The 14559-nt window shown below is 34.2% G+C and overlaps 1 protein-coding gene across 3 annotated transcripts in view; it reads right to left on the bottom strand.

The window, feature by feature from the left end:
- Csmd3 (CUB and Sushi multiple domains 3) overlaps positions 1-14559 on the bottom strand; it is a 1262970-nt gene that overhangs the window by 594071 nt on the left and 654340 nt on the right. The window lies entirely within an intron of this gene.

The following is a 14559-nucleotide window of genomic DNA, read 5'->3' as shown; positions in this document are numbered from 1 at the left end:
CATAGCCTGGACTTCTTAAGAATGTAAGCTAGATGCAATTTAAATATCTTTTTCAAAGTACTACCACTATATGGCCCTTGCCATGATGGCCTGTTGCTACCTGACTGAGGATGGCTGTGAACATATGCTTCAAATTCCTTCCACCCCAATGTCATTTTCATGGTGAACTATACACTTGGATTAAGCTAAAATAAACTTTTTTCCTGAAGATTGCTGTGTAGATACTTTGTTGCACTGATAAGATGAGTGACTAATACATAATTGGTCATTTCTTTTTCATTTTACTCAGTGTCTTTTAATGACTATATATTTTAACATATATAGTCAAATTAGTCCATTTTTGTCTTGTATAGTATCTGCTTCAAGGTCTGCAACAAAATGTCTTATTACTAGGTATTCAAACAAGTGAAATTTTACACTGCCTAAATATTGGGAAAACTTGGTTCAGGATACCATCATGGTCAGACTCTGCTGGGGTCTTTACAAGATTTCCAGGGGTCGTTTTATTTTCCTGTTCATATATGGGAAAGGGAAAAGAATGACTCACTGCTTTTCCCTAGAGATTTTTCTTAATCTCTTATTTAATTCAGCAAGTGGACTCTCAAATTTGCTTGCAAGATACTTTATATAATATCAACTGTTCTATATTTCTTCAGAGAAAGTTTATAACTACTAATTATGTTGGCTATGGTAAATGTCATTTTATGCTTTAATAAATCCCTTTTCTATAGATTCTTTTCCTTTCATGTGGAACAAAGTAAAGAAATCAGAAGAAAACTACACTAATTAGAAAAAACCCACTCCCAAAAAGAACAATACCATAATTAAGCTCATCTGAAACTAATTGCTTCTCCAAACAGCCCTCTCCAAATTATATTATATTGCAGGTTGGGATTCCAGTATTTTTTTAGGGAATAGATAATAGTAAATAGATACTATAATATTATGGAGAAATATTCAATTAATAACATAACATAATCTGAATTTTATGTAACATGTGGGATAGCATATGTTGATTATTATGTATGAAGAGCATTTGACTACCTAGTTATTTCAGGACCATTAAAATAATATAATTTTAATTAGATTTATTAGCTCCTTTCTTGCAAATCAACTGATTACATATAATTAAGTTAAATTGTAGGTTATTAGCCACAAAAACTTTAAAGGAGAAAAATTAATAAAATATTCACATATGTTTCTATTAGTCCATATGATTTGAGTGATAACTAAGTAACTCGGCCTTAGCATCCAAATTAATTATCTAAGAACAAAATAATTAGTGCTACTCTCAAAACATTTTAATCAATCTCATGCTTTGAGGACAAACTTAATGATGCCATAACTTAATTCAATAACATTAAAACACCGGTGCTAGAATTAATAGATATTTGACCAAAATGGATTTATATTGTTAGTAGAAGGGAATTACGGAGTTCTTATACTTTAAAAAAAAGGATAGCAAAATATATTAAAATGAATTCACATACAAATAGTATTTTTGTAGGGTCAGGGTATAATGCTATGTCCATATGAATACAATTTTAAAAGAAAATATATTTATAAGTCTTGAACTATAACATATACAATATATCTTATGAGATGAAAGAATTAAAGAGAAAATGAGTCTATGTCCTATCTCATATTATTTGAATTGTCAGGTACAGAAATTTAATAATTGTATCTTAAATAAGAACTTTATAGCCTCCTTTGAATTGAAGTCAGAAATTTTCTTCATAAAGAGCTAAATTTACTAGTTTAAATCATGTTCATAACAGTTTTATATTTCTTTGCTATTGACAGTTTCTTCTTTGTCTCAGTAGCCATTTATTGACAAAAAATAATAAAAGGTGACCCTCTCTAGCACCAAGTTAAATGACCCTTACTATTCACAACCACAGAAAAGGCCTTTTCTTTCAAACAGAATCTATATTAGTTGCCCAGCTCCTGATATGATAACTGTATCAAAGGGAATTTAGCCAAATTCTATAGAGCTATGAAGAACAGGGAAAGGTGAGAGTCAGCAGAACTCAGAGTGGTTTCAGTCAACAGAACAAAGTGGAAGGGTTTCTGATGAGCAAGGAAAAGTAGATATGAGTAAGAAAAGAAGAAATTTATCCCTTGGGATTAACATATACTCCTAAACTTTCAGTATAACATGGCTTCACCACAGTTTTAAAAAAACAATTTGATATTATACTTAAAGTGCCTATATATCAAAAAACTACTGTCTGGAAAATATTTTTACAAATATAATCTTCATTAATAAACAAGAAATCTGAATAACATATTAAGAACAAAAAAGTTAAATGTTTTCATTTAAATAGTAATATTCAGATAGATTTATACTTAAAACCCTTCTGTTCTCAATGATATGTCACTTCTACTCAAGTTAAGCACTCATAACAATAGATCTTTGGTGGGTTATTTTTTAGTGATTTCATAAGTCACAAATTCACTTAAAGGTGCTAGCACACACACACAAAAAAAAATCATTCTTCAAATTTGTAAATTCAATTAATGACAAAATGTTATGCAACATATCAATAAGTTGACCTACCATTTACAAAAGAACTTTTGTGAAGAATAGGAACTAAGTATTAAGAAACTTCTCAGCAACCCTTGAGTAGCAACATAATGGAATAGGTGACTATAAAGAGAAGGAGAAAGGAAGCTACATTGATTGTATTTGAGGGTCTGGTGAAATGATTAAGTTTGTAAAATGCCTGCTACACAAGCAAGAGGATTGAGGTCAATCACAAGCAACTGTGAAAAAACCAGGCACAGCCTTGATTGTCAATAGCAAAAAATGCTGTGGGGTAGACAAGATGCATCAATGTGCCCATGTCATGGGTCAAGGAGTCTATGAAATCAGTGAGCTCAAATTTCTGAGACTATATCTCAAAAAAAATATGCTATTGAGATACTGAGTAAAAAAAAAAATCCAGTGATAATATTTACTCTCCTCATACATGAGCATTCACATTCACAGTGTATAGATGAATACACAAGGGCAACTCATACATAAACACACACTACCTATAAACACATACACTGAAAAAAAATATTTTTTTCTGTTAGATAGAGACTCTTTTCAACATATTCTTGATCACTGTTTCAAATGTTTGAATAATAAAGCCCTTGCCACCAAAATAAAAGAGGGAAATGCCAGTTCTCATCATTTTTATTTAATGGATTTTGATTTCTAGTCTGCTTGAATAACAGCTGTGATGTTATGACTTTGAGAGTGAAGACATATGTCCTGAGATAGCTGGAAATGACTGAAGGGACTGTCTGACTTCCTGATGACAATGTGAAGGAAGCACCTGATATCAGCAGCTGCACTTCTACAATGTCACTTTGTAATTATAAAATCATGTATCCTTGAGCCATTATTAGTTGGATTTTCTGCAACTTACTATGATTTCCTAAAACAATGGTCTACTATCCTAAAAAAAAGTAGCAATAAAATGACTACTAATAATCTTACTCTATATTCATAGATTAGTGGATTGCTTAGCCATCATTAGAGAAGCTTTCTCTTGTAGCAGTTGGGAACAGACACAGAGACCCACAGTTGGATAATAAACCAAAAATGAAAGACCTTGGAACACTAAGCAATAAATGGGGCATCTGTATTACATCCTTCTCAGGGCTGTAGAACTCGGTGGAAGACAAGGCAGAAACTGAACCTCTAAATCAACAACTGTAATCCACATATGAACTCATAGAGCCTGAGCCAGCATCCACTGGGCCTGTATGAGTGTGTGCCAGATGGGGTCCTAGTGTTGAAAGGAGATGCGGACACATGCCCTGATCTCTAACCCAGAAGCAATCTACAGTTGATAATTACTTATAAGTGAAAATTTAGATTCCTCCAAGGTAGTTTCTCTGAGTAATCAAACTACTCATATGGGTAGGATGCATGCAACATCTTTGAGAGACCGTGTCTCACTATGTCTTGACAGTGTTCTTAAATGATTTTTTACTTTTCCTTTTCTTTTTTGCAGATATATTATGACTTCCCCTTGAGGCTTTGAAAAAAAACAACAGCTGATTACTATAAAAAGACCAAAAATTATAATATAAAATACTAGAATTAATAGATTCTAGAAGAAAATATTATGATACAGTTAATATAGCAATGATCACTGATTCTTATGTGCTCTTTAAGTGCATATATTTGATGAAACTAAAAAGCTGCCTGATGTTCTTGCTAAAAAGGAGAATCTGACAGTTGTATGCCAAATATCTTTTATTAGGTTTTGCCAGAAAATAGTTATCTAGAAATCAAGTAGACTTAATAAACGTAGCATGTTTTTGGATGTGCTACCTATGCTGATGCATAGGCAAGAATGAGGGATATGATAATAAGATTTATTCTTCAAAATCCATCAGAGATTAATATACCACAGTTGCACCATTATTTTCTAGTTTTCAACATAAAATATATGACTTCATATTTCAACATGAAAGAGAATACCAATGATGCTATGTGTTGGTTGGAATCATGTTGGGTACTGTCTTTTAATTTGTCTTGTATATTAATCATTAATATTAATGGTTGGTTATTGTATTTGTCACTAAATCTATAACCTGATGCATGGTAGGCAAGCACTCTTGCCATTCAGTTGTAACCAAAGACACTCTTTTATTTTTCAGAATTTAGTTAGGCACAATTAGTCTCTAACTGGAACAACATGGACAACACTTCACTGTGTAGCTCATATAGAAATTGAACCTACAATTCCCTTATTTCATGCTATAGAATTGCTGGCATTAAAGAGATGTATTACTAGGCCTACATACTTCATTCATATTTTGCAGTAATGGACTCCCACTTCAACAAGAATGAGATGGAAAGCAAGCAGTTAAAAGAACACACATGGTATGTGCTCACTGATAAGTAGATATTAGCCCCAAACCTCATAATACCCACAATACACCCCACAAACTATATGAAGCTTAAGAAGAAGGAAGACCAAAATGTGGATGCTTTGATCTTACATAGAAGGGGGGACAAAATAATCACAGGAGATAGAGGGAAGGAAGGACGTGAGAGAAAATGAAGAGGGGGAGGGATAAAGAGGAGGAGTAGGATCAGATATGGAAAGGGACAGGAGAGAAGGACAGAGGGTCAGGAAATTGGATAGAAATATGTAGCAGTCGGGAAAGGGGAACTGGGGGTAACCACTAGAAAGTCCCAGGTGCCAGGGAAGCAAGGGACTCCCGGGACCTAAGGGAATGATATTAGTTGAAATACCCAAGAAATGGGAGTGCCTCATCGATCTCAAAAATTTTAACACAGAGCTGTTCCTGTCTATGGCAAATGCAGGGACAAAAGTAATTACGCAGAGACTGAAGGAAAAGCCATTCAGAGACTGCTCTCCTAGGGATCCATCCTATCTGAAGACACCAAACCTTCACCCTATTGCTGATTCTAAGAGGTGCTTGCTGACAAGAGCCTGGTATGGCTGTCCACTGAGATGTCCTGCCAGCACTTACCTGACTAATACAGATGCAGGTATAGCCAACCATCCAAATGAGCCCAGGGACCCCAAAGGAAGAGCTAGGGGAAGGACCGAAGGAGCTGAAGGGAACTGTAACTCCATAGGAAGAACAATATAAACTAACCAGACCAACCAGAGCTCCCAGGGACTAAACCACCAACCAAAGAGTATATATAGAGGGATCTATGGCTCCAGCAACATATGACCTTATCTAGAATCAGTGGGAGGGAGGGTCCTTGGTCATGTGGTGGCTTGATGCCCCAACATTGGGTGATGCTACAATGGGGAGGCAGGAGTGGGAACCACCCTCATAGATGCAAAAGGGAGGAGGATGTGATGGAGGGTTTGCACAGGGGAAACCGGGAAGGGGGACATCATTTGAAATGTAAATGCATAAAATAATTAATACAAATTACAAATCTATAATAAAATATTATTTAATACTAAAAATCAGTAAGTTATTCCTGAAATAAAAGGAATAATTTCTAAGAGTATGAAACAGGTAGATAATAACTCTAGAAAAGTATAACTCTGATAGTTATTGAAAATATTAATGAATTACTTAATTAGATGTCAAACAAATCATTTAAAATGATAACTTTACATTAGGCTTAGAAAATTATCCTTATTTTGTATTTCTGCAGCGAATATATATCTCTTGTTCCAGTAGATCTCTTAAAACCTTATTTGATAGATTAAAATTTAATATTTTTTCTCTGCCCCTTTATCATTTACCTGTTATAAAGAAGAGCTGCTGATTTTTTGGAGTTAATTTCATATCCAGCCATTTCTCTGAAAATATTTATCAGTTGTAGAAAGTTCCCTGGTAGAATATTTAAGGTCACTAATGTATACTATCTCATCATCTTTCAAATTTATATCTTTGCTTGATTTTCTTTAGCTGTGTTATTGCTTTAGTTAAAACTTCAAGTGCTGTACTGAATAGAGATGGAGAGACCAGACAGCCTTTTCTAGGCTTTAATTTAATTGCTTTAAGTTTTCCTCCATTCAATTTGATGTTGGCTGTAGGCTTGCTTTAAATTGCCTTTATTATGTTTATTCCTTGTATCCTGGATCTTTCTGACCTCTTATCAAGAAAGGGTGTTGGATTTTGTCAAAGGCTTTTTTATTATCTAATAAGTTATTTGTTTGTATGTTTCTTTGAATTTGTTTAAATGGTTGATTACACTAACAGATTATCATATGTTGAACAATACCATCCTGTCTGGTATGAAGCCTATGACTCATCTAGATTGAATCCCATGCCAGGAGAGAGAGGCCACCCTTGACACTGCCTGGAAGTTCAGGACCCAGATGTTGGATATCCCAGAGACCTAAACAAGAACCAAGCACAACTGAGGAAAAAAGTCAATGAAATTATTCCTAATGATCTGCTATACTCATAGGTTGATGCCTAGCCCAATTGCCAACAGAGAGGTTTATCCAGCAACTGACAGAAACAGATACAGAGAATCACAGACAAACATTAGATTGTACTTGGGTAATTCAGAGAAGTTGAGGAGGACAGATTGTAGGAGACAAAGGGGTCAAAGATACCATTAGAAAACCCACAGAATCCATTAATCTGAGTTTCTAGTGGCTCACAGAAACTGACCCAACAACCAATGAGCCTACATTGCACTGTCCTAGCCTCCCTGCATAGATGTAATAGTTGTATAGATTGGACTCTTGGTGGGACTCCTAACAGTGGAAGCAGAGGCTGTCTTTCACTCTTTTGTCAGAATTTGGGATCCTTTCCTTCAACTTGGTGACCTAGTCCAACCTTAATAGGAGAGGATGTGCCTAGTCTTACTGCAACTGGATGTGCAATAGCTGGTCATTCATGGATGATCTCCACTTTTCTGAAGGGAAATAGAAGTAGTTGTGGGAGGATGTCTAGGGGAAAATATGGGGAGAGGAGGGAGGGAAACACTGTTTGGGATATAAAAATGAAAGAAAGAAGGAAAGGAAGGAAGGAAGAAAGGAAGGAAGGAAGGAAGGAAGGAAGGAAGGAAGGAAGGAAGGAAGGAAGGAAGGATGAAGGAAAGAAAGAAAGAGGGAGGAAGGACAGAAGGAAAGAAGAAAGACAGATGAATAATTTCGTCAAGTAGGCATTTTATAGTAAACTTTTTAGTTCTATTAAAATTTAGCTTTGGGTTAAAAAACTGTAACTATATAATTTCCAAACTCTTGCTCTCAATCCATCTTATCACCAGCATGAGTCCCAATTAGTAAAAGACTTAGATTTAAGCAAAGAATGTCATTTCTACTCATCAGATGTTCACTGAGGCAAGAGACAGTGAGTTCACTTCAAACCATAAAAATTAATGAATCTAAATATTTAAAAAATCAGCCATTTTTAATGAAACTATCCCATTTCAAAATTATGGGTCAAAACCAACTGGCATCATCAAAATTTCAAGCTCTTACCATGCACTTTAGTTAAAAGCTATTTTAAAATTTAGATGTCTAAATAAATTTAAGCCACTGCTAAGATTTTTAGAAATATAGAGGTTTTGAGGCCACAGTCTATAAACACATAATGTACAATTCAAAGAGTGCTAGACATATTATCTCCCAAACTCCCAAAACCCGATCCCCATCAACTATATTATCTATAGTATAGCTGTGAAATTATCAGACATTTGAAGGGTGATAACAACTGTATCAGAGGAACATGCACTTGCTAATAAAAGTAAGTGACTTTGTTACCACCAGTTCATGCTCTTGAAGGATACTCCCATACAAGTAAATATGAATAAAGTAGCTTAATGTCTAATTTCTAAAAGGAGATATTATGAGGTCTAGAATCCTATAAGTGTTGCATTTAAAAGAATCAGATAAATTCTCAAGAACATTTTTAAAATCATAATTCCTATATAAAATGTGTTAGGTTTCTGCCATGTGTGTGAACTGCATGTACACATGTTATGTTTTTATGTATCTCATAATACAATGGGTCAGTATGAATTTAACATGGCTCTTTTAGTATTCCCCAAGTTACTCACAATGACTAGCATCTGCAGCACATGCTTCTAAAACTCCATCAAGTTCACCTGGGATGTAATATTCGATAATAGAAGAAAGCATGAAGTTAGCAAAGTTAGACTTGTGTCTCTGTTTTGCGGTAGGTTAATGAGCTATTCTTGTTGACTCATTCATTTGTCCTTCATTCATACACACTATGAATAATTGCATGCTCACATTTGTGAAAGAATGGCTTCAGTTATTGCATAAAGTTCTTATTATAATACTTACATCTTAGGTATTTCATATGTAAAAAATGAGTAATAATTCTCACCTCTTGCAATTTTAATGAAACCTTATGAGTTAATTTAGGCAAAAAGATTGGGTTATACAAGAACCTGGATAAATATTCATTATCCTTTGATAATTCTTCATGTTTCAAATATTAAGATGAAAATACATCTCCAAAGTCATGCACAGTTAATAGAGACTAATATGGCCATTAGATAGAACTCTTTTCATTTGCTTCCTGTTTTGTTAGTATGTATTAGAAATAATTACAATAGAAAAATAAACAAACAGGGCTAATATTTCTAAGGCCATTGGGGAAAGATAAACAACAAAGGTTTTGTTTTTCAGATGGAACATCTAATGTTGTATCGTGAATAATGATTTATGTAAGGCATTACTCATTAGTTCAGTTCAAGATACTTAGATATTATTGATTATGGAAAAGTATATTTAACTTCTAATGGTTCTTGTGAGGTTTTAGGCAATGCTTTTAAAATCAGTGTTCTGTGATTACACTTAAAAACTTTAAATTAGCCTTAGGTACACACACACACACACACACACACACACACACTACATTTCTATTTTATTGATTGGAAACTTTTACTCTCCTCTTGCATTTCCTTACTACTTAAGGTAGATCCACTTCTAACCATGCTGTGGTGGTCTGAAATTGATGTGTTTGAATGCTCAGCCCATAGGGATTGGCACTATTTGGAGGTTTGGCCTTGTCGAAGTAAGTGTGAGCTTATTAAAGAATGTGTATCACTGTGGGGCAGACTTTGAGGTCTCATATTCTCAATGTACACCCAGTTTAGCTCAGAATCTCTTTCTATTGCCTGCATATCAAATGTAGGACTCTCAAGCACTCTGTATGTCTGCATGTTGCCATGCTTCATGCCATGAACATAATGGACTATATCTTTGAACTGTAAGCCAACCCCAAATAAACAGTTTTCCTTTATAAGTGGTGCTGTAGTTATGCAGTCTCTTCACAGCTGTATAACTAATACACTTGTCCAAACAGCATCACATATTACAGGTTAATTCTAAAGTTCTGATATTTAACTCAGATAACACAAGCAAATGTATTTAATTTTATACTCATAAACAGTCTTCATCCTAGTATGTAGTATAACTCTTACAATGTTTTATCCCTTATTTTGATTGCTTTCTTACTTCATTTCTGTATCTCAGGAACATGAGAAGCAGTCTGGAAATTTCTATTTCTCAAACTTTGAGTTTGATTACACTATACATTTGTAAAGACAATTTGTTTTAAGATGATGTTTTCTTCTGATTAATGTTTCTCAACCTTTATTTTGGGTAATTTTATTGAACTATATAGAAAATGTAAGATCTCTCTCTCTTTCTCTCTCTTTCTCTCTCTTTCTCTCTCTCTCTGTCTCTCTGTCTCCCTCTCTCTCTCCTCTCTCTCTCTCTCTCTCTCTCTCTCTCTCTCTCTCTCACACACACACACACACACACACACACACGCACATGCAAGCACACACACATACACACTTGTACGCACATGTGGCCCTTTTAATTTTTCATATGTAAGTTAAAAATCATATATGAGTAAAAGGTATGTCCCATTAGCAAAGTAAAGGGGTCAAGTCTTCCTATGAGCCTATGTCCTGTTGAGTCATATGTTCTTTGTCCCTATATCCATGTGAGTTCTTTCTTTTGAATATGCCTGAAATCTAATTTAAAATTGACATGACATATGTGTTATCATTGTACAAGTGGGCATAACATTCCAAGCCAGTAGTTATCATAATTCCAATGTTTCACAGGTAGATGAAAGTTTTGATCAGTATTCTATACTGTCAACATGGTTAGTACCTTCCATCACTTTGAAGCTAGACAGTGTTGATGCTGTTTTCAGGTCAATAGCAGCTTTATTTCTCTGTATTACTCAAGTGTATGATGTCTTCAGAAGCAGTGTTTTATATTCATGCTTATCAGAGGTAATTGAGAACAATGGCAATAGCCTACAGTAATTGGGAATCTATGACCAACAACTCCAATAGTAGTAATCCACTCCTGGAACACAAATTTTATTTGTTTGTCTATTGTATTTGTAGTGGATTTTTTCTCTTTTTAGGGTGACAGCATTATACTCACATATTAGTGCATCTTTTGACTCTTCAGCTTTATCTAAAACCTTCCTCATGCCATATATTAACACAGAGACCTACAACAAGTCACGGTAAATGCAGAAAATAACAGAGTACAGAGTCTCAGCTTTAAATTTGACATTAGTATCAGAACCAGTTCTTTCAAAGTCAAGGGATCATTTTGGAAGAGGAAGTATAAAGAATGTAAAAGAATAGGTAGTGGATAACTACAAGTTAATAGTGTTCACCAGAAACAACATGACAGTTGGACATATGAATTCATAGTTGAGATTAGGACATGACTAAGATCTGACCAAGCTAAAGCAGATAAAATTCCAGGATGAACAGGTTAAAGAGAACACATGGTCAAAAAGTATCACCCTCAAGTGAGGTGCTATTGGAAATTGATAGTTTGGAGAAAAGGAATTGTGTTCGCTTGTTTATTTGCTTCTTTCATTAATGTGTGACTCTTGACAGTTAGACTACACACCAGTGGATGGCCTCACACACAGATGTTGCCAAGATAATAGGTTGTTCTCCAAAAATTGACAACAAGACTCCATTGCCGAAGATAATTCCCATACAACTTATTGACTATGGAGAGGTCAAGCTGGTGCTTATATAGTAGCTTCATCTTTTCATTCTAGAGTCTTAGGAACAGGAAAGTACTTTATGGGCTACCAAAAGATAAATGTAAACACCAAAGAGCCACAAAACTTTTATCAACAATGGTGTCCTTCCTACAAAAAATACTAGGGCACAGGTAGAACCAAGCTTATAAGCGCAACCAACATCTGGTTTTACTTCATACCCGTTTTATAAGATAGAACTCATACCTTATACCATTTTGATGATTGGGAACCAAAGACTAGATAGCTAAAAAGTCTTTCTTAAAACAAAATATTACTGATCTTTTAAAAAAATGGGTGATTAAATGACTCTTAATGATAATTTGTTATAAATCAGCACCGTATGCAGCCTTCATCAGAAAAGACTCCTCTTGTAGCAAATGGGAACAAATACAGAGATACACTGCTAGAAATTATACAATGAGAGAGGGAAGATCTTGAAACACATGGCTCTAAATGGGAGGTCTTCATCAATTCCCTTCCCTTGAAGTATAGGAACCTCTTGATAGATGAGGCAGAAGGAACAGAGGAGAAGAAGGCCCTCTAAATTAGCTGAGCAAAGCTCATATGAACTCACAGAGGCTGATATAGCAAGCATAGGTCTGACAATTTTTTTTTTGCACCAGGTCCTCTGTCTAAATATTACAGCTTTCAGCTTAATAATTTTATCCTGAGTATATGAAAGACAAGGTCTGTGATTTTACTGCTTTGTCTTGGTCTCTTTTCCTTCAGTTCATTTGCCTTTTCCAAATTCAATATGATATTTTAAATTTTATCTTATGATATTTTATGTTATGTTTTGTTGTTATCTCTTTGAAGGCTATTCTTTTCTACTGAGAAACAGAAAAGGAGTGGATTCACAAGGGAGGGGAGTTACAGAGTAATTCAGAGGAATTGACTAAAGGAAACTGAAATCCAGATATATTGTATGAAAAAAGTAATATATTTTCAATAAAAGGAGCAGGGGAATGTATACCTCCTGGCAGATAGACTGCACTCCAGTGGATGGGCTCATAACAAAATGTATGACATTACTAACTAGAATGCACAGATATAAAACAAACAATCAAAAAAAATCTAAGGGTACAAAGATTTTGTGTATGTGGAATAAGAGGGTATTAATCAAATAAGTTGGCAAGGTGGTAACTATAATTAAAACAATCCATGAAATTCTCAAAGAATTAACCTTTTAAAATACAAACGTTATACTCTTTTTTTTTTTTTTTTTTTTTGGTTTTTCGAGACAGGGTTTCTCTGTGTAGCCCTGGCTGTCCTGGCACTCACTTTGTAGACCAGGCTGGCCTCGAACTCAGAAATCCACCTGCCTCTGCCTCCCGAGTGCTGGGATTAAAGGCGTGTGCCACCATGCCTGGCTTCAAACGTTATACTCTTAATAAAGGCTGTGTGTAAGTTGATCTGTTTGTCTAATGCTATAACATACAAAGAGGATATCTTTAGATGGAATCTGAAAGGATGTTAGCAGATGTTCCTTTAGAATCAAAATACTACTCCACAGACTATGGTAATTATAAACATGTTTTAGTAGGAGAGGTTGCTACTACACAACAAAATTTGGAACTATGTAGAATGAATCATGCTTTTAGTTTGAACTCAGTTTAAATAATAGAGAATTCAAAGGGTATTTTTCACTGTAGAAAATATCACAGGAAAACAGACTTTTAAAAACTTATTTTGGGGGACTTTTGGGATAGCATTGGAAATATAAATGAAATAAATACCTAAAAATTTTTATTTTATGTATATTATATATACAGGAAAATCATTTGATCAGCCTTAATTGAATGCTTGCTAATGGGAATATAAGGTCAGTAATATATATATATATGTATGTATGTATATATAATGGTCTGGTTACCTAGTTGTTTCTATAGTGCTTTTCAGACAGGAAGTGGTCATTTGTGAAAGTAGACTTAAAGTAGACACTAAAAAATGTTTTAACTTGGTACAAAGAGGAGTACAGAAAGTAATGGATTAAAACAAGAACAAAGTCATAGAATCTAGATTATATCCACAGACACAGTAATAAATACAGAAATAACATATACTCTTGTTAAATCAGAGTTTAGAGACAAGGATAAAGGGGAAAAAATTGAAAAATCTCCCTTGAAAACGAGTAGGATAGAGTGGAAGAAATTGGATGGAAGTGTGGGGAAAAGATACAGTAAATTTTCAGTTAGAATTTCTTGGATTTCAGATGCATCTTACCTGTGGATATTTATGCATGAATTTTTGTGTTGATTTTTATGCTTCATCACTAAATTATGATCTTGAAAGTGTCTGGTTTTATATCCAACAACATATTCAGTAATTGAAATATACACAGATCCTTAGAGTAACTTTTAAGCACTATTTTTGAATCCCAGAGAAAATGAGAATAAAATAATGCTGATTTTGGCTCTTTTACACTGAACCTCTACCCTTGAATAGCAGCAGAAAAGAGAATTCTAGAAAGGTCGATAGAATCCCCCTGCCACTATAACCTCATCCCAAGTTTCAATAACTTTCTTGTTGAAGCATTGCTATTAATGATTAATATAGTTTCTGAGGTTTAACCAACTATAGATTTTATGACAAATATCCTTCAAGGGGTTAGAGAAATGATGAAAAATTTAAGGAATGCAAGGATGCTTGCCTTGCTTCTCTATTTAAAGTGATAAGGAAAGGAAAAATCAAGTAAGTAATTCCAGCATAAGCTGAATATTTTTTTTTCAATTTGTAAATTTGTTCTACTTATTTAGGAGGGATGTATATTTTAACTGCTACAGGAATGGATTTTAAACCATAGATAAATGTTCCTTTTTATTCAACTGACATTTATATATATTTCTAGAACTCTTCAAGTTAATGTAGTAATAAATTTAGTTACAAATAAAAGATATAGAATGAATGTGTTCTTCCAGACAACATCACACATTTATTTCATATGTCCAGACACAAAGGAATGGCAGTGCTTTGAAAAGGAAGCTAATTAAAATTATTATGCAGGTAAGAAAAAATTCACAGCCATTGTTAGTTGAT

The sequence above is a fragment of the Mus caroli genome, unplaced genomic scaffold, assembly GCF_978045245.1.
Source record: "Mus caroli unplaced genomic scaffold, Mus_caroli_1 scaffold_16, whole genome shotgun sequence".
NCBI classification, from domain to species: domain Eukaryota; kingdom Metazoa; phylum Chordata; class Mammalia; order Rodentia; family Muridae; genus Mus; species Mus caroli.
Note: the sequence above shows the minus strand (reverse complement) of the source record. Positions and strands in the feature narration are given on the sequence as shown.